Raw genomic sequence first — 14,648 nt, 5'->3', positions numbered from 1 at the left:
GGCACTGGCTGAGAACTCACCTCTGATGCTACACTTATGGCTGAGTTAGTGCCCTAGGGTTAATAATAACCAAGTACAACAAGTTCATGGACTCCTTGTTCTAAGCCAGGTAGTTCATAGGTATGGATTACTTCCTTGCAGTTGGGAATATTGACATTCAGAGTAAATTAGGAATTTACTCAGGGATGCAATGTTTCAGTTGTGGCTGGGTCTGAAGCCATATATCATTCTACTTTACCTGAAAGCTTCAGATATTTATTGGCTCTACCATATGCCAAGCTCCGGAGATCATGTGTGGGTTTCAAAAATGATTAAAATCAGGGCCTGCTCCTTCTCAAGGTTAAGAACAGATAAAGAACAGGCCCACTCTGAACACTCTATAATATAGCGGTGAGGCCATCTCACAGCTATAAATTCCAATAACGTTCCTGGAATGCAGACTTTCTGATTTTTTTTTGGAGCTCCAGCCTCGTTCACCAACAGTTTTTTGTTTTGTTTTTGTTTGTTTGTTTTGCAAAGTTTGTGTTGGAGGCTTTGAGAATTGTGATCAAAAGACATGATTGCCAGGTATGGTGAAGCATACCTATAATCCCAGCAACTCAGGAGGCTGAGGCAGGCAGATTAGAACTTTGAGGCCAATCTCAGTAATTTAGCAAGGCTCTAAGCAACTTACTTGAGGCCCTACCTCAAAATTTGAAAAGTAAAAAAGGGCTGGAGATGTGATTCAGTGGAAATGCACCTCTGGAATAAATTCCCAGTATAAATAAATAAATAAATAAATAAATAACATGGTCTCTGTCTTACAAGACTTAATCTATGGTTAACATCTATCCATTCATTCATTTAACACACAGTTCTTAGGAACATAATATGTACCAGGTACTATATACTAAGAGGCTGGCTGTACAGTGAAGAGGGTCTCACCTTTTACACAACTCATATATTAGGCAAGGAAGCCAATGAATGAATTAACAAGCAAATAATTCCAACTTGTAGTAAATGCTGTGAATACAGTGATAGGGAATAACCTTAGAAGTGAATCTTAGGTTCCTTTGGTGGTTGTAACAAATTATCACAAACTGAGGAATTCATTCTTTCATATTTTGGAAGTCCAGGAATCCAAAATCAAAGCATCAGCAGGGCCATACCACTTGGAAGCTTTAAAAGAAAATTGGTTCTTTGCCTCTTCCAGCTTCTGGTGGCGGTTGTCACCTCATGACTTGTGGCTCCATCTCTCCAGTCCTCTGCCTCCATGGCCGCATGCCTCCTCCCCTCTGTGTGTGTCTTTTGGCACACTTGGGATGGCATGTAGAGCCCACTTGTATCATCCAAGCTCATCTCTTAAAGTTTGATTTAAGTTCTCTTTAACGACCCCTCTTCTAATTAAGGGAATAAATTTACACATCTCAGGGAGTTGATATGGATGGATACCATTTGAGGAGACACTTTTGTGGATCACTGTTCCTATACTCTACTTGCATTATAATACAAAACAGCTTTTCATAAATGCTATATGGAAGACAACAAAATACATTGAGAGTACCAGAGGAATCTAGAAGTCTTAAGTCTTCAAATTATCCTCTCAAAACCCTAAAAATATGTTGATACTGAGAAACTGATGTGACTCCATTTTAAAAAATAAATAAATAACAGCAGCTTCTACCTCAAGGCCTGTCCTAAGGAAGGGGGCGTGACCCTTGTCCTTGGAAAAACCCACAGAGCACTTCTAAGCACAAACCCACCCTGCTGAGTTGTTTGTCTGTAAATAACAGGAGAGGTCTGCAGCGCCAGGTGTCCCTGACTCAGTCAGGCTAGGTGAGGACCCAGAGCAACCCCCTAGCAACCTCCAATCAGCATGAGACAGGGAAAATACCTGGGATGCCAGATGACCCCCCAGTAGTGTATGGTGGTTGATAACATGTTGGGAAACCATGTAGTTTAGCACGTACACCCCTCGTGGCCTAAACCAATCAGTTCAAACGGATCTGGCATAACATAACCAATCACCCCTACCCTACTTGTTCCCGATATTGAATGTGCTAATCAATGTTAAGAGTTGTTGTTTGATTTTCCCATGGTATGGAATGATTTGCTGTGTGATGTTGTGATGCATAGAGTATCCCCCCAAAACCTATAAAATCTCACTGAACAAAGGACCAGGACTCACTCCCTGGGACCGCTGTGTCGGGAATGGTTGTGAATCCAGGCTCCAGCTTGCAATAAAGACTCTTGTGTGATTGCATTGGATTAGGCTCCTGGAGGTCTACTGGGGTCCTACGAATCTGGCATAACAATACCATAGCTGATATGAAACCCACATTTTGCCCTATGTTATTCTCTGTATGCCTTTTGTGATTATCTGAACTAACGAATGAATTAATATGTAAGTCATCTGTCTTCAACAATTAAAAGGCAAATGTGATGAGGGGAAGAACTGTTCAAGGGTCATTGCTATAGTCCATCCCTGGTATATAGTAGGTATTTTATAAATGCATATTTGTTGATTTAATGAAAGCCATCTTGTCCTTTCATATTCACCATGTCCAAAATAAAACTTGTCTCCAAATCTTGTCCTTTTCCATCCTTTCCAATCTCACTGGTGAACACCACAATGCCTCCTGCTCGCTGGCTCCCCATGGTAGGCAGTCTCCAGAATGGCCTCCAGTGGTCCCATTTTCTGGTATGTGTGGCCTTGTGTGTAATCTTCTTCGCTTATTGGACTAAATGACTCTAATGAATATGACAAAAATACTGAGATGTCCTTTCCAAGATCAACTACAAAAAGATTGACTTCTGGTTTGGCTTCCTTCACTACCTTGTTCTGATTCTCTCTTCTCCTCTCCTCCTCCTCCTCCTTCTCCTCCTCCTCCTCCTTCCCCTTCTACCCTCCTCCTCTCTCTTCTCCTTCTCCTTCTCCCTCTCTCCCTCTCCCCCCTGCACTTCCCCTCACTTGCTTTCTCTGCCTTCACTCCGAGGGAAATAAGCTGCTATGTTATGGAGAGGCCCACATGACAAAGAACTGATTCTTTGATCAGTTGATGCCTGCAGCCAATAGTCGATAAGATACAAGGCCTGCCAACAGCCACCAATCAAGCCTCCATCTGCCAATCAGCTTCAATGCGATTATATCCCTAGTCAACACTTTGATCGCAGTCCTGTGACTACCTCCGAGTCAGAGGCATACATCTAAGTTGCACCTTGATTCCTGACCCACAGGTAAAATTAGATAAACATTTATTGTAAACTGCAAAGATTGGGGATAATTTTAACATAGTAATAAATAGCTAATATATCCCCGTATCCATCACCCAGATTTATCTATTTTATCTAAATACTTCTCAAATTTTTTTCATCTTCCCTCTACTGTGTTCTGTATGCTGATTTATCTCTGATCTTCTCTTCCTCAAATTATAATGGCCTCCTGAGTCACACTGTGCTGGTCTCCTTTCAAATCATTCTCCACGCTGCTGTCAAAGTCATTTTTATAAAATGCAAATCCAGTCACATCAGTCCCCCATTTCTAGCCCTTTTGTGACTACCTGTTGGACTCTGTAAGATCTAGCCTTTCCTTCCTCTCCGGTGTTGAAGCACCCTGCCCTGCATTTTGGCATATTGGGAGAATTTTGTTTTTTCAGTTCTTCATGGTCAACATGTTCTCTTCTACCACAAGGACTTTGTGCTATTCTTTTCCATTGATTACTTCTGCTCACTTCTTTCCTTGGTTAATGGCAACTTATCTGATAATCCAGTTCTAGTTAGATGAGTATAATTGTCAATTTGACAAGAAATATCCAACTATCCTTGATTTAATGAGATACCCCATATAGGTTTTCATAACATCTTAGCAAAAAGCATCATTGAAATCATTATTTAAATTTTATTTGTGTGCGTAATGTTAGTCACCTCTCTTTGGCTATAGATTTCAAAATTTATTGTCTATTTATGGTCACTGTTGAATCCTGGGTGCCCAGTATACTAGTTCAAACTGGTACCTGATATAACAAATAGTAACTGAATGTGGGAGAAAGGAAAGAAGGAGATGAAGGATGAAGAGATTCTTAAAAGGCAGCCATAGGCTATAGGTGTTAAAAAAATGAAAAGAAAGCAATTGAAAACACATTAAGATAAAAGGGTAAATTTACAACCTCAATTTGTTCATGGAAAAATTTGTTGCCCAGTTGAAAATGACTAATCACAATGTATCAGTAATTACTTAGATTTTTTTTTTTTTTGCATCACTTGTTTATTCAATTTAAGGCTGGAAGGGAATAGGATTATTTGCTTCACTGTCTTCACTTCCAAGGCCAAGCAATATCTCTTAACCCTCCTATCTTCTAACAAGTTCAGGAGATTTAGAGTTGTATTTTCATTAGCAAGTGTCAAGTAATGGTCAAATCTGAAAGTTTTGCAACTCACATCAACATTTTTCTGCCTGTGATGAGAGCTATCCTTGACACTGACAGTGCTATAAAGCAGTATGAGAATAAATAACAATATGAACTCCAAGTCAGACATGGGTAGAGGTCCAGTTTTACAATAGTGAATGTTCTTGTTTAATTTGGCTGAATGCCAGCTCTGAATGAAAACTTGGATTTGACTAGAACTTCAACAATGTCTACCAGAATTCTGGAAAAAAAAAATATACCAGCCTGCCCAAACAACTTGGCTTACACCAAGTTATTTATATACATTAACAAAGACAGTGAAAGTTTCTTTAATTGCTACGATTTTTAAAAAGTCAGTACATTTAGTAATTGTATTAAATTGCTTAACTTAATTTGACAACATTAAGAATTAGTCACTTTACAAGCTTTAAAGTGCTTGTCTTTGTTCTACAAAGAAAGTAATTTTGTGGTATATTAATATTATTAAAGTATATTGGATGGTATTTAAAGAGGAAAAGATTAGAAACGGGTTTCAAAGGTGGCAGAGTCAGTAATCCAGTTCTAGTTAGATGACTGTGATTGTCAATTTGACAAGATAAATTATTTTTTCAACAAAGAATAAAAATATATATTTTATTGACCACATATAGTTGTAGTTTATGTTTTGCCTTTAGTTCCTAATTGAATTATTTGACATCAGAAGAATTTGATAAAACCTTGATTCGATTATTAGAATTTCTTCTGCTGGAAATGTTTGGTACATGAAGGGTTATTTTACTTTTTCCATAGATGGAATAACTTCACAAATTATATTAGTGCTGAGTTTTTGAATAATTTTGAAACTGCATCTACTTTTTAGTTTTAAGTTATTATTGAAAAAAAATAGTGATATCCTGGTCATTCATTTGCTTTTGATTTCAGAGTAGGGATGTCTTCTTTTTCCAAAAAGGTGTGATATGGGGGGATTTTTGAGGCTTCCCCCTTTAAAAAAATATCTTTAGTTGTATATGAACACAATATCTTTATTTTATTTATTTTTATGTGGTGCTGAGGATGGAATCCAGTGCCTCCCATGTGCTAGGCAAGTGCTCTCCCACTGAGCCACAGCCCCAGGCCCATGAGACTTCCCTTTTTTAGGTTTTCTCCTTCACTTGCTTTTTATCCTCCCTGGACTGTGAGAGTCTGTGGTGACTATTTCCTACCTGTACCTTTAGGTGATCAAGTACTTAAAAATTCATGCATAAGCTTAAAAATCCCCCAATTTAGCTACTTCCTGATGTTTTTTCAAGGAAAAAAAAGTTCTGGAATTTGGATATTTAGATATACTTTCTTTAAAAAAATTTTTGTATAACAAATATTTAGGTTCATAAAAATGAAGATATTTGCAAAATGCATCTTTGAAAAGATCACATTGATTATATATTAATACTATTTGCTTTTCAAATGGCATAAATGTTTAAATTTTGTCAGAAAAAGTTAAGGTGGTTATCTAAGTAACATTTTTCTTATGTAACTATTCCTAACCTAAAACCAGTTAGGGTGTCTATAGAAAACTGGATATCCCCATGTAAAAGAATGATGTTGGCCCCTTATTTTATTTTTTAAATTTATATATATGACTTGATTAAAAATGGACTAAAGACTTTAAGGTTAATATAAGCTTTATAAGTTTTATAAACCTATAAAACTCTTAGAAGAGAACATAGGAGGGAAATTTTCTGATGTTGGAGTTAGTAATGATTTCTTAATATCAGAGACAAGATCCAGTTGTAACCAGAGGAGGAAAAGCATTGTCAGAATTTTCTTCTCCATACAGCTTCCTGTACGTTGACTCAGTCCCTAGGCTGAATCTCTAGGTTAATAAATGGCTATATCACCAAATAGACCATTTTAAGCCAAAATCCTGAAGTTCACCTTCATTTGAATCAATTTAATTCATATGCCCACCTCTGAATGAATCTCTATGGTCAGATGATTATGCATCCTCGTTGGCTTAAGGCTGGATTAAGTGTCCATTCTTAAACCAATCATTGCAATGAAAGAGATGAGATATATTGACTGGCTGGGAATGGGAAGGAAATGTTTCCCAAAGGAACTTCTAAAAATCTTGTAAGGAGGAAAGAGTGGATATTGGACCACTAAAAGTAGATGTCTACTATGTTGTCATCATACATCCTACAATTCTTTAAAAGAAATAGCAAATATTTTTAAAAGTTTTAGCTATATATGAAAAAATTAATATGAAAGAAAGGTTCTCTAATATTCTCTAAAGGATCTAATGTCCATGTATGCAATCTAAATGTCACGGGCCTTAACACCCTTTTCTTCATCTTAACTCTTAATATTCAAGTCTAAATTTTCAGAGACCCCACCTGCTTACAAAGAGAAATCCTGTATTTCCAGGATTTGCAGGGAATGAAGTCTCTCCAAACCACTTTTAACGTGATTCCTTATTTGCATTTTTCCTCAGACCCAACATTTTTATTAAGGATTCTACTTGGTTGCTACCATTACGACTATTGCCAATGAATACATACCATGTTTAAAATTGTTGAATTTTAAAGTGTAACTGCTTTCCTTCATGTTGTCACCTGGGAAAAGACATCTGGGAGTTGGCTTGGCACTCATAACTAGGTTGTGGTGTTTTGTTATCGTTGTTGCTGTTATTGTTGAACATGAACAAATTCACAGAATACCAACATTAGACAATGCCATTCTGTGACCCTTATAGGTCAAGACAAAATAAGACTGTCACCAGCTGGCCCGGCTAGTGAGATGAGCTAGGTATAAAGGAGCTGGCTGCAGCAATAAACTGAGAAACGGAGAAGAAACCAAGGACATGAGTTTTGAGTTTGGGACTGCCTTGTGACCCCAAGGGTCAGCTCCATGCTGGAGAGCACTGGAAGGAGCAAGAGAGAGAGCACACCCGGAACCCCCCTATTTATTGGGGGAAAAGACATTTGATAGAGTAGTCCACTCAAAATAAGGCAAGGGATAAGGTTTCGAAAGGTGGAGTCTCACTTGGTGATGTCTTGAGGTCAGCAGATTGATAGACGACTTGGCAAGCCACACCCATCTCAGGTGCTGTGTGGGATCACAGGCAGAGCGAGAGGAAAGGCACACTTGTGTGGCACAGCCCAGTCAGCGTGGAACGCCAGACCAGTCCCCTCATATGATCAAATGTGCATTGTTCACGCACACAGCCCATGAATGGCTCACAACATCAGACTACTCCGTGTTCATGTCTGAACACAGAGAAAATATGAAAGCTCTCCAGATCACAAGAATGAACAAACACTTCCCTGTCCTGGCTAATATGAATGAATACTGCTTTTCACTGATATAGCTAAGCCTTATTTCATTCCTCTTGATTTACACAAAAGATTTATTAATATTTCCAGTTGCTGAATTATCCCTGCTTACAGTCTGGACCTAATCCAGAAAACAGCCCTGCTTCCCTAAAACCTCCCCTAAGTCAGCTGACATAAGCCCAAATCCTAATTTCTAACAACTTCTTACTGAGATGTCTGTGGTTTCCCAATGGTATGTTTTCTACCTGTTGCAATGAGTAATGAATTCATCATCTCCAACTATTAGTTTATTCCTGATGTTGCCTGGTTATGCATTAAAACCAGTAAATCTAGAACTTTGTATCTTCATTTTTAGGAGGTAAACTGAATGCTTACTGTACATTTCACTCAGTTTCCTGTAGTCACTTGAACCCAGTGGTCCAGTGGGTATCTGTACAGCTTTGTTCTCTCAAATAATGCAGCTAGTCCAGACCTAACTTTGAAGGCTCAACCTCAGGGGAAACTATTTCCATAGTCATCTACACTCTTGCCCCGAGTACCACATACACTGCCTGCTACCATCACTGCTGCTACTGACTCCTTGATGCAGGTCTCCATTCATTCACTAAAGCAAATCTGCCTTTTCAAGGGAAGAAAAAGTGTCTACAGTGGAGAGCGCGCATCACAGTGAAATTGACTGGATCCCAAATTGCTGCAGTTTAAAAAAATGTTTGCAAGACAACTGAATAAAGGAGGCTTGTGGATGACCTATGACAGGGAAGAGGCGGCAGGGTGACAAAGGAAAAACTGTGTTTTAAGAAGAGTGATTGAGGGATAACTCTATAAATCAGCAACAGTGTGATGAGAAGCCTAAACAGCACGTGGAATTGGAAAGGCAACTTAGAGAAAAGAACACAGCAGATTGCAACTTCAGCCTTGGCTCCATGCTTCCAGGGTTAGAGGGACCTCTACAGTACTGGAAAAAGTTAAGTGGGAAAGTACTAGAAACTCCAATCAAATCAAGAGACCAGCAGTCCTATTTGCAGTAGGATTCCGTAGTCCTCTTAGTAATCCATTTTGAGAAGCTAGTTTATCTAAGAGAAACTGTTCTGCTCCAAAGAGGGAGTTCATATCGTTTTTCCACCAACCCAAGAAACCAAGTTGCTATAACAGCCACTGCTAGATGTCATCTTGCCTTAGGGGACACCATCCGAAGCCTTAGACTGATGGATAACTCAAAGGGTGAAGACACCGTCACAGCTCCAAGACGAGTAGATGCCTTAAGCTCAAGTCCCACCCACACTTGCACAGTGGGATCTAGGGAGTGTCTGCTCCCTAATCCATAGCCTTGGGAATGCAGCAACTGTTGCAGTTTCCCAGCTTCACCTGAGTCTGTCCTCAGGAGCTGAGAAAAGCCCCAGCCACATTCTACTGCTCCAGAAACACAGCTACCAGTGCCCCAATCCCTGGCGCCATCTGCACTCTGTAGTGGGAACTAGGAAATGTTTCCTCCCCAGCTGGGTAGTATTGAGAGGGCAACTATGGTGCAAAGTCCCATCTTTATCTGTGTCTGGCCAACAGGATTTCAGAAAAGTTCCAGTCATGTCCTCATGCTTTTGGGAACACATCTACCAGAAGACTCCATCCCCAGAACTACCTGTACTCCCCCTGTGGGAACTAGGGAAAGTCTTCTGCTCAACCAGTTGCTTTGGGACTATGGCTTCTGGTGCCTAAAGCCCATCATCACCTGTACGAATACTTAGAGACTTGAGGAAGGTCTCAACAGCATCCCCCAGCTCTAAAAGCACAGCTATCAACAGCCCAAATCCTGGAACCTTGTGGGACTTAGGGAAGGCCTCCTTCCCAAACCACAACATGGAGATTGTAGCTGTTGGGACAAAAAAGAAAAACTAGCTTCACTGAAGCTTGTCTCTGGGGACCCAGGGAAGTCAAATCCAAGTACAGCAGCTGCAGGACCATGGCTACCTACACCAGAGCTTTATGACCACCAGATTTGTTGACAGCTTTTAGCCCTGTGTGACCTAGGGACATTCCCACCCACATCCTGAAGTTCCAGGATGGGTCAAAGCCACAAACCCCTGCACCACCTCCACTTGAGCCCTAGGATCTAGGAAACATCTCCTCCAAGTCCTTTAACTCCAGAGCAAGTAAGTATAGCAGTGCCATAAACCCAGACACCACTTGCACATGCCCCAGGGGACCTAAGGAAGGCCTCCTCCACAGCCCATGGACTTGGGGTGGACCATTGCTTCTGGTGTGAAAAGTCCGTGGTTATCTCTAGTACTTGTCCCTTGTTACCTGCAGAAGATTCCATCTGGGTTCCATAGCTCCAGAAAGCAGTTACCGATGCTAAAAACACCAAGACCACCTGCAGTTACCCCCAAAGGACCTAGGGAAGGGCTTGCATTCCACAACCTTGAGTCCATGGTTATCCATGCCACAGAGCCTAGTGTCACCTGTGTTCATCTTGTGGGACCTGGAGAAGATCTCATCACATCTCGTGTCTCCAGAATTATGGCTGCTGTTGCCACAGGCCCAGGCCCAGGCCCAGGCATTTCCTGTATCCATCCTGAAGGACCTGAGAATGGTCTCTTTGACAGCCGGTGGCCTGAGGACCATGACTGCTAGTGCACAACCCTTGATGTCACTTATGCTTGCCTTGAGGGGCCTGGAAAGTATACGCATCCTAGGTGGAAATAAATTCAACAACACATAAAAAAAATTCATACCCCAAGACACATCTTCAGAATGAAGCTACTAAGAAGGCCACCTCCCAAAAGTGGTTATAATATCCATTATAACAGATAGCCATCAGGAAGTTATGGGGGGGGAATAAAATTAACCATCATTGATTCAAAATTAAGAAATTTGGTAAAAAATAAACTTCAGAGTAGTAATGACATTGGGTGGGGTGGGAAGTACCAGGGATTGAACTGAGGGGCATTTGACCACTGAAGCACATCCCCAGCCCTATTTTATATTTTATTTAGAGACAGGGTCTCACTGAGTTGCTTAGCACCTTGCTTTTGCTGAGGCTGGCTTTGAACTAGCAATCCTCCTGCCTCAGCCTTCCAAGCTGATGGAATTACAGGCATGTGCCATTGCACCCAACAGCAATGACATTTTAATTTGAAAATATTCCAATAAGATTAGACTGGAACATCTTTAATACCATATATAAATTGGATGTGTATGATACTTCTAATGAGTTTATTTCACCTAACCTTCAGGAAAAACCATAAAAGAAGGAATACATTGAAAAACAATTGGAGGGAAATCTGAATTTTAAACAATTAAATACTATTCAACATAGCAGTACAGTCAATGATTTTCTGGATAGAATTCTAGAAGCACAAAATACAAAATCAAAAATTGGCAAAGATCATTATATCAAACTAAAATACACAAAAAAATTAGCATAGCAAAGTAAACAATCAAAAGAGAAAAGAGAAAATCTACAAAATGAGAGAAAATGTTTACCAGTTATTTCTCTGAAAGAGGATTAATATACAGAATACATTAAGAACTAAAAAAGACTAAATAAGAACAAACAAAAACTAAACAAACAAATAAGTGACAATTGAAAAATGAGCAAAGAATCTGAACTTTAAAAAAAAGTAATATGAAGGTCAATAAATATAGAAAAAATTATCAATATCACTAGCCATCAGGAAAATGTGAGTCAAAACTTCCATGAGATAGCATCTCCCTATGGTTAGAATGGCTATTAACAAAAAGCAAAAATAGCAAGTTCTTTGAGGATGTAGAGAAAAAGGAACTCTTAGATACTGTTGGGAACAACATAACTGAGAACAGCCACTATAGAAAAGAACATGGAGGTTCCTCAAAAACTGAAAATAGATCAATCATACAATTCAGCCAATCCGTGCTAAAGGAAATAAAGTCAGCATATAAAAGAGGTCCCTCTATGCAGCATATCCACAATAACTAAGATATGGAGTCAGCCTAGGTACCCAATAGCAGATGAATGAATAAAGAAAATATGCATATAAGTACAATGGAGTATGACTCGGGCACAAAAAGAGAATGAAATTATGTCATTTTCAGCAAAATGGATGGAACTGAAGGACATTACATTAAGCAAATAGGCCAGACTTTCTCCCCGCAAAAAAAGACAAAAAAAAAAAAAAAGACAAAAAGACAGGTATCACATGTTCTCTCTCATATGTAAAAAGTAAAAAATTGTTAAAAATTTGACCTGAAAGTAGAATAGTGCTTTCCAGGGACTGAGAAAGGTACCGGGGGATGGAGGTAAGGGTGGATCAATGTGTGTTATGTGCATGTGTGGGAATATCATTTATATATGATTAATATGCGTGGATAAAATATAAATAAATAGAAATGTTTTTACCAAAAGTTTGTAGAACCACATAGGGTCTTTTTATGGTTAATCTGGATTGTCATCTTGATTACATTGAGAAATACCTAGGATGAAGAGACTTCTTTGTGGCGCCATGAGGTTGTTTCCCCAAAGACTGGCAGATGGATCAGCAAACTGGGTGGGGAGAGGGGAGACCTGTGCTGAATGTGAGCAGCGAGGTCCAATAAACAGGGGGCCTGGAGAGAACAAGCTGGAGGCTTCTTAAGTAGGTCCCTGTGCTGCTGCCGCCATGGCCCAGGAACAGCCAACTGCAGCTCTTTCCCTCTGCCAATGGGAACTCTGACCAGTGATAGATCCTCCGGGGAGTTTCCAGGCTTCAGTCTTGAACTGGGGCTGCATCATTGATCCCTCTTGGTCTGAGGCTTCCGCTTCTTGGACTGGGTGGCTACTGGTTCCTTTGGCTCTCCAGCCTGCAGATGGCCATTGTGGAACTATCCAGCCTCCGACCCTCTAAGTCAATCTAATATGCCCCCTTCTATAATCATACATATGCTTATGTTTTTCTGGAGATCCCCAACACATGTCTTTTTTAGAAAGTTTGAGGCAGTTACCCATGAGGCAGTTCAGTGGGATGTCTGTGGGGTCCCTGAGATTGGAACAGGCAGGGATTTCTGCACCATAGACCCGTCCATTCAGTTGCTCAAGATGGCAAAGGGTTATAGCACCCTGGGCATCCATGGGGAGAGGGTATGAATTCTTTATCCAAAGCCTACTGTGCAAATTTTAGGTTCTTAATTCTTTAGGCTTCAAGCTTAAAAAGGTTGTGAGGCTTTCCAATAGCTAGGATAGCCACTATCCATACTGATAGTGTGTTGGGACTCTCCCTTTCACCTTTACTCCTACATAGAGGAGATTCTCCCGTTCCTGGAGCCAGGGTGAAGGTGCTAATATATTTTGTTTCTCTTAGGGTGCTGGTCTCTGGATCTTACATGGTTTCTATTTTTGGCCTCTTAATTTCCAGTGTTCTCCACAGTCCCTCACCTCAGTTTGCAGCTATACATCTGTTGTTTTGGTTACACTTTGTGCAGGAACAGGTGAACCCTGGGTGCCTCTGTTTAGCCATCTCACCCTATGAAACCATTTTTAAAATAGTCTTCAGCTCTATCTAATTATAGTCTAGCCGTATTGATGCTGTATGGTGATACGTTTGCTACTCTTCCCGGATGAAATTTTATACTAATCAATCAAATTTAACCTGAGATTTGGGGTCTGTTAGTATTTTATTATTGTGACCTCATTCCAAACATAATCTCCAAGGGGAAGCAAGTTATCTTAATGTGCCGACTGTAGAAGCTACTGTGTCTGCCTCAACCTCCCTGAAGCTAAAACTCTTTGAACTTCCTCCAGTTGTAAAAAGTTGGCACTTTCTCACTTTCACCCAGAACACTTTTGCTGGTTCATTTTTCTTCTTTACCTTCTAATTGGAAGTATTTCTCCAGGAGTCCCCTCTTTATTCTTCCCAAAGTAGGCATTTGAGATCCAGTAGATAACAGGTGCTATGAAGTAAGTGATTGGACAGTCAACAGTGTTTTTATCCTCTGCTTTCTCTTTAATTGAAAGAGCTAAAATTAACAGAGAAGCTAATGTATGTCAAGTTCAACTCTATGCATCTCATTCATATACATTCTCATAACCCTCCCAACCATCCAAAGAAGTAAATGCTAATTTAATCTCTATTTTACAGAGAAACAGAGCAGAGAATAATTAACTTGCTAAAGGTTGTTCAAGAAAAGGTTAGCCCAGGATAAACTACACTTTCCTGAAGAATGCCTTGAGAAGTATAAATTAGGCTTTCTTGGAGGAGGCGATGCATCTTGGAGAATGAATCAGTCTGTTCATAACAGCTATGAACTTCGGATGAGATTGCATAGCTCAAGATGTAGCATTTGCACATAATATATAGGTCTTATCTGGTTTTGGCTCCTGTTGTTATCAATTAGCTTTTTTTCTATGTATCTAAAGTACAAAACAGGATTATTTAAAAATATAATTCAGAGCCCAGGAAATCCAAACCTATTCATGTTTTGCTGCAGTGGCTGAAGGGCGTGGTTGAAAAGGCACCTCCGTTGACACTGCTCTACACGGCTAATTGTGTCTTCACACAGCTCTACTCTTTCTCTGTTGGTCTGACAGTTTTCATAGTAAAGACGGGAGACTACAGATAATCTTTCAAATGGATAATTACGGATAATGCACTCAGATAAATTAAAATTAATGGTAGCTATATTTAGATATTAAAATGGTTCTATTAAAAATAGGGCTCAGAATTCTATGAAAAAAAAATTAATCTCTTTGTAATATTGCTTAGGGAATTTGCTATTCTCCTGATATGGGATTAGAATTAAATTACTTACTACCGAATTGTTACATTTTTTAGTTTTTTTCTCCCACACTTCTTTACCCCACTTTTTTTTTTTAATCTCCATCAGGTTTTTGGTTTCTTTCTTTCTTCCTTCCTTCCTTCCTTCCTTCCTTCCTTCCTTCCTTCCTTCCTTCCTTCCTTCCTTTCTTTCTTTCTTTTTTAGCTTTTTTCCAAGGCTTGCATTAATT

This window comes from Urocitellus parryii, chromosome 3, assembly GCF_045843805.1.
Source record: "Urocitellus parryii isolate mUroPar1 chromosome 3, mUroPar1.hap1, whole genome shotgun sequence".
NCBI lineage: Eukaryota > Metazoa > Chordata > Mammalia > Rodentia > Sciuridae > Urocitellus > Urocitellus parryii.
Note: the sequence above shows the minus strand (reverse complement) of the source record.